At 36.9% G+C, this 19,920-nt stretch overlaps 1 protein-coding gene and 1 long non-coding RNA gene across 8 annotated transcripts in view; one reads left to right on the top strand and one right to left on the bottom strand.

Annotated features, from left to right (window-relative positions):
* Positions 1 to 19,920, bottom strand: part of IGSF11 (immunoglobulin superfamily member 11) — a 199,470-nt gene that overhangs the window by 160,918 nt on the left and 18,632 nt on the right. The window lies entirely within an intron of this gene.
* LOC140624992 (uncharacterized) overlaps positions 1 to 19,920 on the top strand; it is a 46,139-nt gene that overhangs the window by 11,678 nt on the left and 14,541 nt on the right. For 2 of the 4 annotated variants that reach the window (XR_012024404.1, XR_012024405.1), the window contains exon 3: positions 10,690 to 10,959. This is a non-coding gene — a long non-coding RNA (uncharacterized lncRNA). Of the gene's footprint in view, positions 1 to 10,689; positions 11,166 to 19,920 lie in introns of all 4 variants that reach the window. The other 2 variants (XR_012024402.1, XR_012024403.1) reach the window with 1 other exon arrangement.

The raw sequence follows: 19,920 nt of genomic DNA, 5'->3' as shown, positions 1-19,920 counted from the left end.
TGAAGGGGTACAGGGAAGTCTATGTAAATGTTTGCAGATGAATAATTAATGTGACTTTCCGACATCACTAGGCCTTTAATTAAAGCCACTGTGAAACAAAGCAAGAACCAAGAGCATATTATTATAGCAGCTAATTGTAACTTTCCTATCCTAAGTAGCATTTGAGAGTCCATGCTTAATTTGCATCTTTAGAGGAAGACAGACCATACCTAGGCTGACAGTTGTTTTTGTTTTTGTTTTTGTTTTTTTCAGTTTAACTACTTCCCTGTAGACCAAAAATCTATTCAGATATTAATGAATTCCCTCCTACTAAAATTTTACCCAGTAAGTTTTCTAGCTTATTTGTTGGTTTTGCCTTTTTATGCATTGCGTTAATTTTCATTTTAGGGCAATATATTAATGCCTCTCAGTGACTTAAAAAGTAAAATGAATATCCAATTTTTTTTGAACATTAATTTAAAAAATGTGTTAATGTGTTCCACCTGCTATTTACATTTGATGGAGCATCTGACTGTCCGTGGAGTGCTCCTTGACCCTTTCATGTGTCCTTTTTTTTAGGATTTATTTATTTGAGAGAGAGAGAGAGAGAGAGAGCACAAGTGGGAGGGGCAGGAGAGAGAATCTCTGCAGACTCTGCACTGAGCCTGACATGGGGCTCAATCCCAAACCCCAACATGAGCCAAAGGGCTCAACCACTGAGCCACTTAGGTGCCTTTCAATTTCCCTTTTTACAAAGTGAGAGTTCTTTGGGCTCTCTGAAATCCCTTTCAGCTTTGTAATGCTGTTGTTCATCCATTCCTACTTGTGGAGGGAAGTACGAAGATACAATTCTTAAGCCTTCCATAGGCATTTGCTTGGTGGTTCAAAAAATCTGTGTCTGGTGGAATTTCAGGCAGCAAGGGAAGATGTTTAAGGGTAAGAGACCTCCCCTTACAATATAACCTTGGTCTGTGCTGAGGCAAGCAATGAAAACAGAAGATAGGGAAGAAAAAGGAGTTTGAGGTTATAGTCCTCAAGTTTGGGGTCACAGTCCAAATTAAGTATGGGAGGCTCCAACAAGGTTTCCCTTGTAAAGCCTGACTTCTTGCTTCCTCCTACATTACAGGTCATGGGATCATCATCTAGAGTTTAGAGCAACTTCTTGCTTTATCCAGTCTCCCCATATTTAGCAACAACCCTGGAGCAGCTGAGTTGGACCATGAAAATGCCTATCATTTGTAATTATTTATATGAGCTACTTGTTTTATTTATTCAACCCTCAATTAAATTTAGTGGCTTACAAAAAAATAAACCATATAATAAGTTATAAATAAAAATTAATAAGTAAGAAATAATGGTAAAGTAAAATTTAGATGAAGTGTGACGTTAAGGCAGATAATCATATCCTCCAAATTTACTATAGGTCAGCCATAAATTTGGCTCTGAGCTTCCTGGCAGGTGATGCAAAGAGGAATATAATCAATTATAAAACACAGAGTCCTTAAAAGATAAACAAAACAATAGTTTAGGAGCTGCCCAACTATTCCAGGTACCAAGAACAGAGAGAAATTTTTTCCATGAGTACTCATACAGAAAATAATGAACAATGTATTAAATCATATCCCCAAAAGCATCTTTACAGTTAACCCAATAATATAGTTTATGGGGATATGCCTGTTCTACCCTTCAACTGATGAGTACTTTGATTCCAAAGTTTGCCACTTATCCTTAAATTTTATGAAGCGTAATAGTAATCATGCTCATCATTAAATATTTCAGATTAATTGATGTCACTATAGGTCTCCTTGATGAAAACATGAAATTCTGTTTACTTATGTTTAGTCTTCAGAGTTTGTATGTTTAAATATTTATAACAATAAAAAACTAAATTTTACTGAAATCCTAAAAGAAGGTTCTGGGAGGCATGGTAAGCTTTCTCTGAAGACATCAACTTATCATGCTTCTGTGACCAAAGCTACATAAAAAAGAAAGGTTTTCAGAAATAAAACAAACAAACAAACAAAAACCTGATCCTGTCTCAGGGGTATTTAAAAAGAGAGAGAGGGAAGCAAACCATTAGAGACTCTTAACTATAGAGAACAAACTGAAGGTTGCTGAAGGGCAGGTGGGTGGGGGTGGACTAGACGGATGAGAGGGATTAAAGAGGGTAATTGGGTTTTTAAAATTTTATTTAAATTCAATTAATTAACATATAACGTATTATTTGTTTCAGAGGTAGAGGTCAGTGATTCATTAATCTTAATATCCAGTGCTCATTACATCACATGCCCTCCTTAATGTCCATCACCTAATTACCCTGTCCCTCTTCTTCCACCCTCCAGCAATCTTCTTTGTTTCCTATGATTAAGAGTCTCTTATGGCTTGTCTTCCTCTCTGATTTTATTGTTTTATTTTTTCCTCTCCTCCCCTATAACCCTCTGTTTTGTTTCTTAAATTACACATGAGTGAGATCATATGATAATTCTTTCTCTGATTGACTTATTTTGCTTAGCATAATATCCTTTAGTTCCACCCATGTCATTGTAAATGACAAAATTTCATTTTTTGATAGCTAAGTAGTATTCCATTGCATATATATACACCACATCTTCTTTATCTATTCATCTGTCAATGGACATCTGGGCTCTTTCCATAGTTTGGCCATTGTGGACATTGCTGCTATAAACATCAGGGTGTAGGTGCTCCTTCAGGTCACTACATTTGTGTTTTGGGGGTAAATACCTGGTAGTAAAATTGCTAGGTCATAGGGTAGCTCTATTTTCAACTTTCTGAGGATCCTCTGTACTGTTTTCCAGAGTGGCTGCACCAGCTTGCATTCTGAGGAGGGCACTTGTGATGAGCACTGGGTATTATGTGTAAGTGATGAATCACTAAATTCTACACTTGAAACCAATTTTATCATATATGTTAAATTACTAGAATTTAAATAAAAATTTGAAATTTAAAAAAAAAGAAAGAAGAGGGAAAAAAAGAATAATATCATTAAGTGCTATATAGCTTCAAAATCAATTGTTAGGGTTATAATATCAAGTAAGTGCTATATAGCTTCAAAATCAATTGTTAGGGTTATATTTTAAGACAAAGCTATAATCAAGCAGACTAAATAGACAACTTAATAGATGTTGTGTATTCTTTCATCGATCATCCCCAGTTAGCTTCATGGACTATTTCCCTTTAGGTTATTCCCAACTCCTTGGTCTATTTGGGCTGCTAAAACAAAATGCCAGAGACTGGGCAGCTTATAAACAACAGAAATGTATTTCTCACAGTTCTGGAGACTGAGGAGTCCAAGATCAAATGCTGGCAGATCAGGTGTCTGGTGAGACCCCATTTCCTCCTACACTGCCATCTTCTGTGTCCTGGCATGGTGAACGGGGCTCTCTGGGGCCTCTCTTTTATGGGCACTAATTTCTTCATGACCTTATCACCTCCCAAAGGCTCCACCTCCTAATACCATCACCTTGGGGGTTAGGATTTTAACTTATGAATTTTGGGGGGGGACAAAATTGCATATATATGTGTCCATGTTGCATATAGATATACATATATACACATATACAATATATAATATTGTAAGGATAATATTAAAAATGTAAATAACCAAAAGTGCTCCATAATACAATTCACACACTAAATGTCTTAATGTTACATAAGAAACTGAAGATTTCTAAGCTATCTCTAGGGCAAAGCTCAGTTATTTCACCTTGAATCATCAGCACTGCGCTCTTTTACATACACTTCCCAGGGATTCCACATCATCAGCTCCATGTCAACGGAGTGAGCCCAGACAGACCAAACGCTGTACTGCAGAGTGCTCCCTGCAGAAGCTGCTGGCTATTCATGTATTTGGGTTTCTAAGGCCTTCTTTCACCAGACTACTAAAATTACCTTGATTGACCCTACTAGTCAGGAAAAACCGGAGTCATTAAATAACTCTACCTGTCTATATTTTGAGATGATAAACCACTAACAACTACCAGGAAATTCAATATCAGTAATACTCAAAACAAAGTCTTGTCCTTCACATTAATTTGGGGCTCAGTAGAAGTTTCTGTTTCCTCTACCTCCCAGAAATTTTACTAGTTGTTTTTTTTTATATAAGATTTTGATAGTTTAAATTCCTTTTCTTTGTCAGAGTTTGTTGAATGTCTGATACCACCTGAGGTTAGGGATAGATCCTGAATACTAGCAAACAAGTTTATTTGACTGTGAAATCCTTCGGTGTAGGGACTATGGCTTATTTCAACCCTGTCTCTCTTGTGCCCAGCCCACATCGCCTGGCACATAGAGTAGGCCCCAAATAAAGGTTAGCTTGAAGTGAATATGTAAATAATTCATTATGAGAAATAGAACCACCAAGGCAATTTATTTATGTCAGCTAATCAACATGATTGCTTCTGAGACAGGAATCAAATTAAGATCAGAAGATAGCCTACATAAAATAAGGGAAATGATCTTAAGACATTTTAGAGGTACTTTCTGTAAAGCTCAAGTATTCCTATAAATCACCTCATCGGATGCAGCAGATGGCAGGAATATACTGGCCAAACTAATGATCATAGTGATGAGAGTTTTAACGTGGATCCCAGGAAGATGGTGGCAATGGCAGCATAGTTTTTCCATTTTCCCTAATCCTCGCATAAGAACAGGAAGAGTAACCAGGTAGCAAAGTCAAAAGCCTATGAGTGACATTTATTTAAAATTTGGACAACAAGGCATGTTTCCAAACCACAAAATACAAATGAGGGCAAGTGAACCACTAACAGCCACAAAACTTGTATGAAATTGATGTCTGTTTGGCAGGAAATATAAAGCAGCAATTAGGCAGCTTCTGAAGGATTTGACAACAGATCTCCTTTATCAGTTAAGGTCCTTGTGGAAGAAGATGCTAATATAGAGTCAGCAATGCTAGGAAAGGACAGAACAAGGAGTAGAAAGTTCTGGGAGTCAAAATGGAGCAGAATACAGAAAAAGGGACAAGAATATCTAGACCAAGTAGCATATGTAAACAAAGCCAGAAAGCTCCAGAAAGCAGCCACCATATTTTTAACACCATATAAAATAGGGAGCAGTGCACACATAGATCAATGGAACAGAATCGAGCCCAGAAATAAGCCAACATTTATATGGTCAATTAATCTATGACAAAGGAGCCAAAAATATAAAATGGGGAAAAGGCAGTTCTTCAATAAAGAGGAAAACTGGACAGCTACATACAAAAGAAGGAAACCAGGCTATTTTTTTCACCATACACAAAAATAAACTTAAAATGGATAAAAGAACATAGACGTTGAGACATGACACCGCAAGACTTCTAGAAGAAAACATAGGCAGTATTTCTTTGACGTCGACCATCACAACATTTTTCTAGATATGTCTCCTCAAGCAGGGAAATCAAAAGCAAAAATAAACTATTGGAACTACACCAAAATAAAAAGCTTTTGTACAGTGAAAAAAACTACCAACAAAACGAAAAGGCAAGGATGCCTGGGTGGTTCTGTCACTTAAGTGTCCCACTCTTGATTTTAGCTAGGGTAGTGACCTCAGGGTTGCAGAATTGAGCCATGCCCATCATGGAGCCTACATGGGATTCTCTCTCTCCCTCTCCTTCTGCGTTTCCCTCCTCCCACCCATAACCATGTGCCACCTCTAAAAAAAAGAAAAGAAAGAAAGAAAGAAAGAAAGAAAGAAAGAAAGAAAGAAAGAAAGAAAAGACAATCTATTGAATGAGACCAGATATTTGCAAATGATATATTTGATAAGGGGTTAATATCCAAAATATATAAAGAATTTATTCAACTCAACATCAAAAACGCAAATAATCTGATTAAAAAATGGGCAGAGGAAAAAAAATGGGCAGAGGGCCTGAATAGACATTTTTCCAAAGAAGACACCAGATGGACAGCAGGCACATGAAAAGGTGCTCAACATCACTCATCATCAGGGATATGCAAATGGTTCTTAGTAAAGAGCTACTACAAAAAGGATGCACATACTCACTTTTTCCAAGAATTGAACCCATGAACCCAGTAGATCTATAAAGGTCAGGATCAACAATATTGCTAAAGCCTTCACAGGGTAAACGTGCCTGACTTGGTGTCGTCTGACATGGTGTATGTCCTCATCAGCCTAGAATATCCACATTCATTCCTCAAGTCTGTTTACTTTTCCAACGCAGAATACAGTCAGAAATTGTGAAAGGTCTGGGATTGTACCCTACTTAGAAGCTATCCAGTTAGCTTCCTACATTTCATGGATGCTGGCAGAAGACACGAGATTGCTGGATCAGAGACAAAGGACTTTATTGCTTACAGCAAAGTAGTAGCCAAAACTTCATGTCTGTGCCAGTTCCTTGGGTTCTCCAAGTCTCACAGGGGTGACACAGATGGGTCTAGAAAGTTGTCTACATATGCAGTGGGATGCATTACGGGAGAGAAACACTTATCTTGGAGATTCACCACTTTTATAGTGGGCAGTAAGATGTTCTTTGGGGAAGACATTACCTTATCCATGGGGTTGCTTACTGCAAATCCAACTCCGAGAAATCATCTAAGTAAAGAAAACTCAAGGCCTTTATTCTTGGCATAGCCAACTGGAGCATGCAGGATGCTCAGAGCTCATGGGAATTGTCTCTTATAAGCATCTTTATTTTCATTTATACTGTGTTTTAACTATTAATTTCTTTCCTTTTTTTTCAAAAGATTTTAATTATTTATTCGTGAGAAAAACAGAATGAAATGCAGAGACATAGGCAGAGGGAGAAGCAGGTTCCATGCAGGGAACCCACTGCAGGGCTTGTTCCGGGACCCTGGGATCACACCCTGAGCTGAAAGCAGATGCTCAACCTCTGAGTCACCCAGGCGTCCCCATTTCTTCCTTTTAAAGCATATTTGAGCTCCTTGAGGACAGGGGCAGTTTGTTTAATTATTTATTTATTTATTTAATCTCTGGCAACTACCTAACCCATGTTTAGTACTTAGTAGGGACTCACCAAATAAACAATGAGTGTATTGAATATAATCTATCATGATTTGTGACTTTTCTTTCAAGTATTCTTCTTGGTGGGAATGTACCTACTAGTGGGCAGACTTGTCCTCAAGGTTCTCTTCACTGGTCTACTCTCATGGCCCAGACTCTGGGGCATACATGTGGATATAGGATAAATAGTTGCGACTCAAATGGAACATATATACGGCTTTAACTTCTTAAAAGGAAATGTGATCTTTATTAATGATAATAAAGTCCAAAATTCTCAAGACTCCTTAAATGAAGAAAACAACTAGACAGCACTCCCTGACCCTGAATGAGATACTTTCTCCTCCTTTGGGTCTTCCTGCAGATTACTAATGCCATCATTATATTTGCCTCTGGCTGTAAAGTTGTGCTACTTTGCATTTAACTATCTACCGCATACTGTGCAAATGTGTCTTTATGTCCAGCAGCTAGGAAGGACTGGATGTTCATGCTGTTACTAAATGCCAAAGCATATCAAAAGGGAAAAGAAACAGAGAGTAACACAGACCTTGATTGGCTTATATAAGTTATAACTTTCCCTCTGTCTTGCAAGCCCCATTTAATCTCATGAGGCCTAAAGCAGGGAGCCTGGCCATGGAGTTCCTCTTATTTGAAAAGAAAGAAAAAAAAAAGATTTTATTTATTTATTTATCTGAGAGAGAGAGAGAGAGCGAGCGCATGAATGGAGGGGAGGGGTAGAAGGAGAGAGACAATCTTAACCTCTATCTCATGGAGCTCGATTTCACGACCCTGAGATCATGACCTGAACCAAAATTGAGAGTGGACGCTCAACCGACTGAGCCACCAGGTGCCCCCACGGAGCTCCTCTTTTTAATCCACTGAGCTTTACTCCATCTAATCCATACCATAGTGTCTTCTAGACCAGGAGTCTCATTTAGGTTAGACAACTCTTTTGTCACAAGGTCTGCGTTCTCACACTCTGTGAGCCAAGTCTTTGTCATGCTGCCATCTGTCTGACCCTTCCACATCCCTATTCCACTTTTAAGGCTGATGACATTGTACCTAACTTGTCTCAGTCACACCAGGCTGCTATAACAAGACTCTGAAGACAGAGACTTAAACAACAGACACTTATTTTCTCACAGTTCTGGCGTCTGGAAGCCCAAGATCAGGATGGGCCAGCATGGTTGCGCTCTCATGAGAGCTCTCTTCCTGGCTTGCAGATGGCTGCCTTCTCACTCTGTGTTCCCATCGCCTTCCCTCTATGTGGACTCAGACAGGGGGTATGGTGGATTTCCCCCTTTCCCTCTTCCTCTTGTTATAAAGGCACTAATCTTATCATGAGGGCCTTGCTCTCACAGCCTAAATCAAACCCAAATATGCCTTCTAAAGGCTCTACCTCCAAATATCATCACATTAAGGGTTAAGGCTTAAACATATGAATTTTGGAAGGACACAAGCATTCCTTCCCTAACACTACTGGGTCATTCAGGATAATCTCCCATTTTAAAGTCAGCTGATTAGCAAACTTAATTCCATCTGTAACCTTAATTCCCTGTGACATGTAACCTGATGTTCACAGATGCCAGGAATTGAGATGTAGACATGTTTGGGGGATCATGATTCTGTCTACCACAATGACTTTCTCAAAAAAAATTAGCTAGTAAATAGCTGGCAAGAGCAGGAAAATATTAGGGAGGTATAAATCTCCACTATTCTGAAGTTTCCTTCCCAGAAGGAACTCACTAATTGTAATTACTGGCTTCTCTCTGCTTAGAAGACATAAGGTGATTTATCTGAGTGGTAAATTTGGGAAGAAGAAATTGGTCATGCCTGGCTCAGAGCCTCCCTTCTTCCTTTTGGGAGTGAGGTGCTTATAGGAAGCACTCATTTCACTCCCTTCTGGGGACCATGTCCCTGCTGGGGTCAAGCACTGGATGGAAGGTTGGGGGTGAGGGGTACCCTAAGCCTAGGCTTCTGTTCATGGGGCAGGGAGGGGCGAGTGGAGAAGCCTGCTGATGCTGTGACTCAATATCTGTAAGCCCATTTAGCTAACAGATCTAAAACCAAATGCTCTAATTTGCCTTCTGTCAGTAATGAAGGTGATACTTTCGCCCCATCTCCAAGTCTTCTGTTTATCCTTAAACTGGCCAGAATCTAGTTGAGAAAGAGGAATACTTTCATTGACACTTCGTCATAGACTTCAAGAGGAAGCACTTAAGTCATGATGCTATTTCCCCACCATGTCTCCTTTCTCCATAAGCAATTGTTTTTTGAGAACAGAGCTTACATGGGAAGCAGCAGAGCAGTATAGATGGGGTGTAGGTGTTGTGTTAAGACTGCCTCAGTTCAGGGGCACCTGGCTGGCTCAGCGGCTGAGCATCTGCCTTGGGCTCAGGGTGTGATCCTGGGGTCCTCCCTCTGCCTCTGCTTCTGTGTCTCATGGATAAATAAATAAAATCTTAAAAAAAAAAAAAGACTGCCTCAGTTCAAATGTTAGTTCTACCACTTAAATATTGTATGATGCCTGGCAAATACTTAACCTCTTGGGCCTCCATGTCACACCCGTAAAATAATACTGATTCCTTGTTTGAGTAGTGAGATGAAAAAAAGTAAAGCAACTTGGAACAGTGCCTAGGACACTGGATGCATTCAATTCATGTGATTTATAGTTATGTCTTACACATACAGGAATCCCCTATTTTATTTAGCACAGGAATACTAAAAAAAAAATTTTTTTTAGATAAAATAGGGTTCTCTGCAGCAAGGACTATGTCCTATCCAGCTTTGTACTTCCAGGAAAAGCAAGGGGCCTAGCACAGAATAGGGCTTAATTCATGTTTGCTGTGTGAGCAAGTAAGATGAGGAAAGAGCATCAAAACTAAGGTAAGAGAACTCTTGTACCATGTAACACAATTTGCTTTTATTAGACTTAACGGCTAATACTAGGGCTTAATTTCTACTTGGTCAGAAAGTCAACAAAATAAATGCTTTTTAAAATTAGTGACACATGCATCCTGTCCGATTTTGCATTGGAAACTATTCTACGGATAATTCTGAAGCGTTTTTTTTAAACTACCACCCGATGCACTCATGAGTCGTTGCTTCCCTCTAGTGGAAGAAATCATGTAGTGCACATAAGGTATTATTAGCTATATTACCACTACTTTAAAAATGAGGTGTGGTTTTTTTTTTAAGATTTTATTTATTGATTCATGAGAAACACAGAGGGAGAGAGGCAGAGACACAGGCAGAGGGAGAAGCAGGCTTCCTTTGGGGAGCCCGATGTGGGACTCCATCCCAGGTCTCCAGGGTCACACCCTGGGCCTGAGGCTAGGTGCTCAATCCGAGCCACCCAGGCGTCCCTAAAAATAACTTTCTACTCAAATATTTCTTTCAAATACTTTTATATATTTTCAAAAACTGTTCCAAAATTTGCATTAGTATCTCAGGTAACAAATTTGTTTGTATTCATTACCTAGTCCCCTTTGGGAAATCAGTCATATCAAATACAATGTTTCACTTTTTAAAATCTGCCCCAACTATGATAAATTGCAAAATAAATAAGACATGTGAAAATTGCAAGTAAAAAAAGTCACAAATGGAGAACACCGTTTAGAAATATATTAAGTCTCCACAGCTTCTGTTGCGCGATTACTTAAATATTTGTGGTTAATCCCTCTGGTTTCTAACCTGTTTTCAATCCACTTTCAGACCACTAAAGTTCTCCAGAGGAGTCACAAATTTCTGATTCATCTATGGCATCATCTCTGAGCCCACAGAATATGCAAAAGTTGGGAAAGAGAACATTGGTGGAATATACTAAAATGAAAAAGACGCCATCTCTGTATGTAAAGAAAAAGGTACATGGACACAAACATCACTAAATAAAAAGAAAGAAAATCATCAGAATACCATTCTACTGATGGCCCAAACTCAAAGACACAAAAGTAAGAGGAAATTTTGCTCTAGGAAAGCCAAGTGGTAAGTGAACGCACTCTTGAAGATGGATAACTCTTTAACAAAAATAAACAAAAGAAAAGTTATTTCAGAGTGAAAAAGTAAAGGCTTAATTTTGGAAAAGATGACACCTTGAATGCCACCCAGGAAATCTGGACTTTGATCTACCTGCTTTGAACAGTTATTGAAAAATTTGTGAGAGGTCACAGTAAGATCCACATTTTTAGAAGGTAACATTCACTGTAATTTGGAAGATAAACTGAAACAAAAAAAGGCTAAAGTCAAGGAGATGGGTTTGAGGGCCATTGCTATGGTCCAGGCAAGAAAATCTGAACTCCAAGGTGTAATAATGGCAATAGAGAAAAAACACCAATGTGTTTCAGAAGGAAAACCTAAGTCGTTCAACAATGGATTGATGCAGAGTGGGATAGGAGAGTATAATTAAAATAGGAGAGAATAAATAAATCTTTACCTCTTGAGTCTAGGCAGCTAAAGAGATGTTGAAGCCAATGAGACAGAGACCACAGACGAGACAGTGTAACATTCTCATTCATTGTCACATGTGGTTAAAAGACAGTGTTGCTCTAGTATCCACCACTTAGGTGTGTTATAATTTATTATTCTTTAAACAAGGGAAGAAAAGGGAAATCAAAAATATGTAAGCTCATAATCCAACTTATTTAAATTTTTAACAAGAATTTAAATCACCTTTTAAAAAAAGAGAATTTAAATCATGCAGTGCCTCTGCCATTAGGGTTTTCATTGGTAAAATAAAACGATGAACCCATGATGCATTTCTAAGGTCCATTTTAAGATTTAAATTTTATGATTCTTTAGTCTTGTAATTAGATAATTAAGACTATGTGATTGAGTTGACATCTGGTATGCATCTGATATTCCAGATAATCTTGAGCTTATAAAAGACAGGGAAACTGTCCACCAAGAGGTGAAAACATGTCATGGAAAGGTAGAAAGGCATGAGATAACAGAATTCTACAGAGGAACAGAAGGCCTGACTGCCCTACCCTGTGGAGTGGCACGGCCACCCACCCCATTACCCAAGCCAGAAGAAACCTTCATGTTATCTTTGACTCCTTCTCACTCCCCATCATTGCAGCTGATAATGCTTCTAATCCATCTGCTTCTCTCCATCCCCACCGCCATTTCTCTAACTCAGGTCACCACCCTCTCTTACACAAATAACTTAAATAGCCTCCTTTTTTAAAGTTACTTTTTAAAAGTAATGGTACAAAACTTATGGTACAAAAAAATACGTGCTACAAAATCTTAAGATTACCATGAAGTATACAGTAAACATTTTCCTTTCACCCCTGACCCCTAGTGACAGAGCTCCCTTAATAAAGGAAACCAAACTAACCTAAGTTTTCTGTGTCCTTCAAGACATACATCTTAAACATATATAAGTACATATATATTGGGTTTTGTTCCCCATTCTATTTACTCAGTACCTTGTTTTGCCACTTCATAATTTGTTTTGGAGACTATCCCATATAAATACATAGGTAAATATATATCTCTATATATAGAGTTCACTATAATAGCTGCACTGTCTGGATATACCATATGTTATATACATATAAGTGTTATTGATATCCTATATATATATATATATATATATATATATATATATATTACTCCCAACTTTTTGCTCACATAAATGATATTGCAATGAATATCTTTTCACTCACTTTCTAACAGTTGCAATTATATCAGTGGGCTTACTATAAGTTTATAATACATTTAATCCTCTATTTCTTTGGATTAAATGAACCAATGTTTACATTACTTTATTTCCTTTCTGCTCCTCTTCTCAGGCCAACACCTAATTTTCATGGATTAGAAGATTTCTTTTAGTACTTATCTTTAAAATTTTGAATATATTTATACTTCTAGTACTTCATTTATCAGCTTAAGTAACTTCTGGCTTCCGAATATAAAAGGTGCTTATGCTACATTCCATTTTTCCTACTGCTTCTCATCTTTTATTTGTCCTATCATTTCCACCTATCCAAGATTAGAAAAAAGATTCCCATTCTAATCATAACCCCCATTCTTAACTCCACGCTGATCATACTTAATTATACTGGCACCTCCCTCCACTCCTTCTGCTACAGTTTCTCCATTCATCCAAGTTGTTCAAGTTTTCCCATTAGAATACTAAAGAAATCCATATTATAAAGATTCATGGAAATTACATTCTCTGGGTTTTTGGATGTTGAAACATATCTGTTGTCTTTATAACAAGAATGATGATTTCACTGTGAATACATTCCTTGAATCTGCATTTTCTTTCCTTGAGGTTTTTGCATTGTCCCACTGTTTTTTAGCATTGATTGTTGCTGTGCAGAGTCTGAGCCAGCTCATTTTTTTCGCCATATGAAATTTGATCTTTTTGCCTCATTGCACAAAAGCCTTAATCTTTAAGGGCCATTTATTTTTTAAAAAATGATATCTGTGCTGACTGTTCTGTGTCAAGTTGTCTTGGGATGAAGTACGCCTTTTCCACAAATAGATACAAGACTTTGTTTCTAGGGAAAAAATTCTTCAGGGATATTGGTTTGTAATTGTTCTTTCTGGTGGGGTCTTTGTCTGGTTTTGGGATCAGGGTAATTCTGACCTCATAGGAAGAGCCTGGGAATTTTCCTTCTATTTCTTTTTTTTTTTTTTTTTTGAAATAATTTCAGAAGAATAGGTATTAACTCTTCTTTAAATGTTTGGTAGAATTCCTCTGGGAAGCCATCCAGCTCTGGACTCTTGTTGGGAGATTTTTGATTACTGCTTCAATTTCCTTGCTGGTTATGGGTCTGTGCAGACTTTCTATTTCTTCCTTTCAGTTTTGGTAGTTTATACATCTCTAGGAATGCATCCATTTCTTCTAGATCGCCTAATTTGTTGGCATATAGTTGCTCATAATATGTTCTTGTAATTGTTTGTATTTCCTTGGTGTTGTTCATGATCTCTCCTCTTTCATTCATGATTTTATTAATGTGGATCCTTTCTCTTTTCTTTTTGATAAGTCTGGCTATGGGTTTATCAATCTTAATTCTTTCAAAGAACCAGCTCCTCATTTCATTGATCTGTTCTACTGTTCTTTTGGTTTGTATTTCATTGATTTCTGCCCTAATCTTTATTATTTCTCTTCTCCTACTCGGTTTAGGCTTTATTTGCTGTTCTTTCTCCAGCTCCTTTAGGGGTAAGGTTAGTTTGTGTTAATTGAGACCTTTCTTGTTCCTTGAGAAAGGCTTGTGTTGCTATGTACGTTCCTCCTAGCACCACCTTTGCTGCATCTCAAAAGTTTTGTCTCATTTTCATTTGTTTCTATGACTTTTAAAATTCTTCTTTAATTTCTTGGTTGTAGGGGAAAAATTCTTAAACTACACATTAAAAATTGATTTACTCCATTCAATCTGTACCCTATCATGTATGTTGGATCTTCTTTACCTTTACTATCAGTTATTTTTGTTCCCAAGGCTTTTACATTGTGTGTGTGTGTGTTTCATTTTTCTTACTTTTCTTAATTCTCCCTAGCCTCCTTGTCTCCAAAGTATTATGTCTCATCTCCTTTGGGCTAGTTTCATTTCTGTAATACTTTCTTATTTCTTTCCTCAGTTCATTACTCAATTCCTTCTGGTCTCAGTGTATCTTTGCTGAGATCTTGGAGCTTTCTGTTTTGAGTTTTAATTTATAGGGAGAATGCACGATGCACAATTGAAATTTGCTATTGTTTCATTTTATCCTTTAATTCATGACAACATGCTTGGTCAAAATTTTTGTCTGATCCATTGTGACCCTTTTTCTAATGACAGTTTTCTTTCTCCATTTATTTTGCTTGTTTATTATTTCTTTCCTCCTTTTTTTTGGGGGGGGGAATATATTTATATGATCCCATGCTGATTCCTTTTGGAATTACTGCTCATATTTTAATGAGCTGAGTTCTTCCTATGGTCACTATTGGTAGAAGGTGTATAAGAGAAAGGAGCCAAGACTATGTTCTAGATTATCAGAAATTCTTCCTGGTTCATAATAATGTTCCTTACGGTACAGGGTTATATGTGTAGGTTTTCTTCGCTTTTACTTCTCGTTCGTCAACAATGATCAGTAACTCTAGGGTGCCCCCAGTGCAGCATCTCTTTTCTCTACTCTCTTTTTATTTTACCAGTAAAATCTCTTTCCTCCACCTTATCTCACCTATAAAATAAAATGCCTAGATATGGCTTATCAGTGTGACTCTCCATTCACTTACTGATTGATACTGCTTCTCATTTGTCTAGGGATGCTCCCACTGGCACATTCCCATTATTCCAAATATAGAAAATGTTTGGGGATTTTTTCCCCCTGCTGATTTTGGCTAAAATATGCAGATGCAAGCAGTATCTTTCCATATCTGTTCAGACTCCTTTTGACCATAATTACTCTCAGCAATCCTTTCTTATATATTGTGGTTCGGGGATATAGATATTATCTAATTTTTTTCAAAGACTGAATTTGCGTTTTTATTTCTTGTTCTTCTTGCATTAATTTCTAGGAGAAGAGTGTAGCGCCATCTTTCCTTGGCCATTTTATAAATGGAAGTCTTGATAATACAGTTTTATTAGTCTTCCCACCTCTGGGCAATTCCTTCAATCTATTTTTTCAGTTACAACAAGAATGATCTAAAATGCAAATATGGTCATGTCAGTACCTTGCAAGAAACCCTTTCACGACTCTATGTGTTCTTTTATTTAAATTTCAGTGTAGTTAGCATACAGTGTTATATTAGTTTCAGGTGTACAATATAGTGATTTAACTGTTCTATATATTACTCCATACTCATCAAGATGAACATACTCTTAATCCCCTTCACCTATTTCACCCATTTTCCCCCCTCCACCTCCTCTCGACTATCTCTTTGCTTTTTGGTTGCTCTTTTTTTCCCCTTTCTTTGCTATTTTGTTTTTAAAATTCCACATATGAGTGAAATCATATGGTATTTGTCTTGCCTGATTACCTTATTTTGCTTAACATTACACTCTCTAGATCCATACATGTTGCTGCAAATGGCAAGATTTCAGTCTTTTCATGGCTGAATAATATTTCATTGTACATATATCTTTGCACATTGTACCACACCTTCTTTATCCATTCATCTATTGATGGACATAGGCTGCTTCCATAATTTAGGTTGTAAACAATGCTGCAATAAACATAGGAGTACATGTATCTTTTCAAATTAGTGTTTTCATATTCTTTGGGCAAGTGCAAAGTAGTGTGATTAATGGATCATATGGTAGTTTTATTTTTAATTTTTTGAGGAACCTCCATACTGTCTTCCACCTTGGTTGCACCAGTTTGCATTCCCACTAACACTGCATGAGGGTTCCGTTTTCTCCACATGCTTGCCAACACTTGTTTCCTGTGTTGTTCATTTTAGTCATTCTGACAGGTGTGAAATGACATTGCATTATGATTTTGATTTGTATTTCTCCGATGATGAGTGAGGTTGACCATCTTTTTATGTGTCTGTTAGCCCTCTGCATGTCTTTTGTGGAAAAATGTCTATTCATGTCCTCTGCCCATTTCTTAGCTGGATTATTTGGTTTTGGGGTATTGAGTTCAGTTAAGTTCTTTATAGATTTCAGATACTAACCCTTTATCAGATATGTCATTTGCAAATACCTTCTCCCATTCCATAGGCTGCTGTTCAGTTTTGTTGGTTGTTCCATGCTGTACAGAAGCTTTTTATCTTGATGATATCCCAGTAGTTCATTTTTCCTTTTGTTTCTCTTGCCTATGGCAACAGGTCTAGTAAGAAGATGCTACAGCAAGGGTCAAAGAGGTTACTGCCTGTGTTTTCCTCTAGGATTTTGATGGTTTCCTATCTCATATTTAGGTTTTCATCAATTTTGAATTTTGATTACTACAGCTTTGTAATATAACTTGAAATCTAGAATTGTAATACCCCAGTTTTTTCTTTTTTAAGGTTGCTTTGGCATTCAGGGATTGTTTGTTCTAACTCTGTGGAAAATGCTCTCCATACATTAAGTATGTAGACTATATTGGGTAGTATAGACATTTTAACAATATTCTTCCAATCTATGAGAACAGAATGTCTTTCCATTTCTTTGTGTCTTCTTCAATTTCTTTCATTAATGTTTTACAGTTATCAGAGTACAGGTCTTTCACCTCTTTGGTTAAGTTTATTCCTAGGTATTTTATTATTTTTGGTATAATTGTAAATGGGATTTTTTTCTTAATTTCTCTTTCTTCGGCTTCATTATTAGTGTATAGAAATGCAATGGATTTCTGCACATTGATTTTGTATCCTGTAACTTCACAGAATTAATTTATCAGTTCTAGTAATTATCTGGTGGAATCTTTATGGTTTTCTATATTATCATGTCATCTTCAAAGAGTGAGTTTGACTTCTTCCTTGCAGATTTGGATGCCTATTATTTCATTTGTTGTCTGATTGCTATGGCTAGGGCTTCCAGTACCATGTTAGATAAAAGTGGCGAGAATGGACATCCTTGTCCCATTCCTGACCTTAAGAGAAAAGCTCTCAGTTTTTTTCCCATTGAGTATGATGTTAGCTGTAGGTTTTTCATATATGGCTTTTATGATGTTGAGGTATGGTTCCTCCAAGCCTACTTTATTGAGGGTTTTTATCATGTGTGAATGTTGTATATTATCAAATACTTTTTCTGCATCTATTGAAATGACCATATAGTTTTTATCCTTTCTTTTTTATTGATGGGATGTATCATGTTGATTGATTTGTGAATATTGAACTACCTTTGTATCCCAGGAATAAATCCCACTTTATTGTGGTAAACAATTTTTTAAATGTGTTGTTGGAATATGTTTGTCAATGTATATATATTTTAGATGGGGAGGACACTGGTGGGGGGAGGGGTGCAGAGGAAGAAGGAGAGAGAGAATCTTAATCTCTTAATCCACTTTGGGCATGGAGCCTGATGTGAGGCTCAATCTCAAAACCCTGAGACCATGATCTGAGCCAAAATCAAGAGTGAGACTCTGAACTGACTGAGCTACCCAGGCACCCCTGTTTTCCAATATTTTGTTGAGGACTTTTGCAGCCATATTAATCAGAAATATTGGTTCTCTTTTTTGTGGTATCTTTATCTGGTTTGGTATCAGTGTAATATGGCCTCATAAAATGAATTTGGAAGTTTTCCTTCCTCTTCTATTTTTTGGGAAAATTTGAGAAGAATGAGTATTAACTTCTTAAAAAATGTTTAGTAGACTGTTGTTCAACATAGTACTGGAAGTCCTGACCTCGGAAATCAAATAAAAATAAATGAAAGTATCTGAAATGACAAGGAAGAAATCAAACTTTCACTCTTCACAGATGACATGATACTCTGTAGAAAATTCAAAAGACTCCATAAAAATTGGCTAGAACTGACACATGAATTCAGCGAAGTCACAGGATATAAAAATCAACATACAGAAATCTGTTGCTGTGATGTAATGAGCACTGGGTATTATGTAAGACAGAAAAATCACTGAACTCTACCTCTGAAATTAACAACACACTATGTGTTAATTAATTGCCTTTAAATTTAAAAAAAAAGAAAAAAGAAATCTGTTGCATTTCTATACACTAACAATGAAACAGCAGAAAGAGAAATCAAGAAATCAATCCCATTTACAATGGCACCAAAAACCATAAGACACCTAAGAAAAAACTAACCTAAGAGGTAAAAGATCTGTACTCTGAAAGCTGTAGAACACTTAATGAAATTGAAGAAGACACAGGAAAAGGAAAAACATTCCATGCTTACAGATTAGAAGAGCAAGTATTATTAAAATGTCTATACCACCCAGAGCACTACACAGTCAATGCAATTCTTATCAAAATAATGCCAGCATTTCTCACAGAGCTAGAAAAAAAAAATTCTAAAATTTGTACAGAACCAGAAAAGACCCTGAATAGCTCAGGTAATGTTGAAAAAGGAAAGGGGGACAACTGGTGGCTCAGTCAGTTGAGCACTCAACTCTTGGTTTTGGCTCAGGTAATGATCTAAGTGTCATGATATGGAGTCCTGAGTTGAGTTCCCCGCTTATCAGGGAGTCTGAGATTCTTTCCCTCTGCCCCCCCCCCTCCCTCTCAAATAAACAAATAAATATAAACAAAGAAGCAACAGGCTTCACAATTCTGGACTTCAAGCAGTATTATAAAGTTGTAATCATCAAGACAGTATGGTACTGGCACAAAAACAGACACATAGATCAATGTAACAGAATGCAGGACCCAGAATTTGACTCACAACTATATGGTCAACTAATATTTGACAAAGCAGGAAAGAATAACCAATGGGGGGAAAAAACAGTCTCTTCAACAAATAGTGTTGGGAAAACTGTACAGCAACAGGTTTTGTTCAATAAAACCAGACCACTTTCTTACACCACAGACAAAAATAAACTCAAAATGGATTAAGGACCTAAATATGAGACATGAAACCATAAAAAGCCTAGAAGAGAGGACAAGCAGTAGTTTCTCTGACAGTGACATCAGCAACATCTTTCTAGGTATGTCTCTTGAGGTAAGGGAACCAAGCAAAAATGAATTATTGGGACTTCATCAAGATAAAAAGCTTCAGCACAGCAGGGAACAACCAACAATTAAAAGACAAGCTATGGAATTGGAGAAGATATTTGCAAATACCATAACCAATAAAGGTGTCCAAAATACGTAAAAAACTTATACAACTCAACACTAAAAAAAACCCAAATAATCCAATTTAAATTGGGCAGAACACATGAACAGACATTTCTCCAAAGAAGACATTCAGATATTGTTTCCTTGTAGATTTTCTGTTTGGATCATCTGACCATTGACATAGTGGAATTAAAGTCTCCTACTATTATTATATTACTATTGATTAGTTCCTTTATTTTTTTTATTACTTGTTTTATGTATTTAGGTACTATCATGTTTGGTGCATAAATATTTATAATTGT

This window comes from Canis lupus, chromosome 35 (genome assembly GCF_048164855.1).
Source record: "Canis lupus baileyi chromosome 35, mCanLup2.hap1, whole genome shotgun sequence".
Classification (NCBI taxonomy): domain Eukaryota; kingdom Metazoa; phylum Chordata; class Mammalia; order Carnivora; family Canidae; genus Canis; species Canis lupus.
Note: the sequence above shows the minus strand (reverse complement) of the source record. Positions and strands in the feature narration are given on the sequence as shown.